This window comes from Nicotiana tabacum, chromosome 19 (genome assembly GCF_000715075.1).
Source record: "Nicotiana tabacum cultivar K326 chromosome 19, ASM71507v2, whole genome shotgun sequence".
Taxonomy (NCBI): Eukaryota; Viridiplantae; Streptophyta; class Magnoliopsida; order Solanales; family Solanaceae; genus Nicotiana; species Nicotiana tabacum.
Window position 1 is genome coordinate 10520996 of NC_134098.1, and position 2304 is coordinate 10523299.

Here is a 2304-nt window from a genome sequence, read left to right on the forward strand (position 1 = left end):
TGGTGGAATTATGGTTTTGTCGGATACTCACCAGTTGATGCAATAAGGAAGCAAAAGAAGAAAGCAAGAAAGGCAGCGTAGTGAACTTGAGACTTAGCCATATTTCTGAATTGTGTTTCTTGATTCTTAATTTGTGTCTAAGTGAGGACTTAACTTTCACATTTTATAGAGATAAGCAATTACCACCAGGTAACAATGTCTTGTGAAACTAACAAGGTAATACACGGGTTTTGAATCCTATACCATTGGGAATAGCGGAAGTATGTATTTACTTTGATGTCGTATAGGAAAATTTAGATGAAAACATTTGTTTTTTTTTTTGCTAAAACACATCAGCAAAAGGCAAATCTGTTATTTATTAAAACTAATGTTCTACACATGTGAATAGCATGTTTGATTCTCCATAATTTACAGCAAAAGGATTTGTCTTGCACATTGTTAATTGATTTGCTATATGCACATACATCGTGTCCAAAAAGTTTGTTTTTAAAGTTTTCCAGAAAAAAAGAAGAAAAAAAAAGTTTGTATTCAAAGTTCTCCAGAAAAAAAGAAGAAAAAAAGAACACCTACTAGATTTTTTGGTAATTCATCCTAACTTTTGGATATGAGGAAATATACATGCCTATGACTAATTAATTAAAATTATGAGAGACAAGCTTTTGAATAAACGCAATGGAAAATTAAACAAATTAGTCACGTGTAGAATATTATAATCTAACAAAAGATTGACCTAATCGATGTGTTTTAGCAAGAAAAAATAGATAATTGTCATGTAAACAAATATATTTCCTTGTATGTAAACCAGTGTATTTTACTCTACGACATTAAAGTAAAAACATTCATTTTCCGCTATTTCCAATGGTGTAGAACTCTAAACTAGGGTATATGTTTAACAAGACATTGTTACCTAGTGGTTTCTTATCCCCCACATACTTTCTTCCTCTCTTTCTTTTTCTATAAAATGTGAAAGTTAAATCCTCACGTAGTCACAAATTAAGAATCAAGAAACACAATTCAGAAATATGGATAAGTCTCTCTATGCTGCCTTTCTTGCCCTCTTCGTTTGCTTCCTCATTGCATCAACTAGTGAGTAGCCAATAAACTATAAACCATAGCTACATAACTCTATCAGCTATAAAATTGTTTGGTATTTGAAGTTAAATAAATGTTTGTTCTGATTTATCTATCAACGGTAAAGTTGACTCCGTACGACCTACTATATATAGGTCACTGGCTCGAACCGTGAAATCAGTCACTTATGCTTGCATTAGGGTAGGTTATCTACATTACACCCCAATTAGGTGCATGCGAGGCCCTTCCCTGAACCTGTTCATGGGATGCTTCATGCATCGGGATACCCCTAGCTATTTCTCCATCAACGTTAGAATTTGAAAGACCAGTGTGTCATCGTTAAAAAAAGCACTCTTCGTAATATTATCGTAAACTTTTGAGTTGTTACTTTCTTTTATGCGCAGATATACAAATAGCAGAAGCATACGGTTGTGAAAGGCTGAGCAGAACATATTTGGATCCTTGCGTAGTCGAGACTGATGGCTGTACCGATCGATGCATCAATGATGAGCACGCTGTTGGTGGAGGCTGTCACTGGAATTGGCGTGGTCCCGCTTGCTATTGCTACTTCTGCTGATCAACGATCATTGTATTTTCATCATCGTATTGCATCTTTTTGTGATTACTGCTATGATGTATGCGAAAAATAAAAGTTATGCAGTTCCTAATAATGTGTGAGACTAATAAATGACAGAATGGTCTGTCTACCCAAAACTAAGAGCAGATACCACCTACTGTATGAGCAAATATCATTTTGCCAAAGTATAAATTGTTCTAGTGTATGGTTTGCTCCTAATGATATCAACACTTATATTTTGTTATTTTTGTTATATTTTCTGCGTGTATAAGTTGGGGAGAGGTGATTAGGCATGATATGGCGCAGTTTCAGCTTATAGTTTCAGCTTATTGAGGATATGTACCTTGATAGGAGGGTATGCAGGTTGGGATTAGAGTAGAAGGTTAGCATACAAGAGTGTGTATCTCCTTTTCAAGCCGGTTGCATCCTAATTAGCCTTGTATGTTCGTAGCTTCTTATCTGATTTCTTTTGCTATTTGTTGGTTCATTTGCTTCGATTATTCTATCTTTGTATCACCTTATCTCGCCGTTGTTATCAATTATTATTTTTGCTTATTTTTCTTTTTTCATTAAGCCGGGGGTCTATCGGAAATATTCTCTCTACCTTCACGAGGTAGGGGTATGGTCTGTGTACACTCTACCCTCCCCACATCCCT

General features: G+C 35.2%; 1 long non-coding RNA gene across 1 annotated transcript; it reads left to right on the plus strand.

The window, feature by feature from the left end:
- Positions 1-934: 934 nt before the first annotated feature.
- Positions 935-2104, plus strand: LOC142173805 (uncharacterized). Its single transcript, XR_012703160.1, has 2 exons — positions 935-1086; positions 1476-2104. It is a non-coding gene; the product is annotated as an uncharacterized LOC142173805 (long non-coding RNA).
- Positions 2105-2304: the final 200 nt, after the last annotated feature.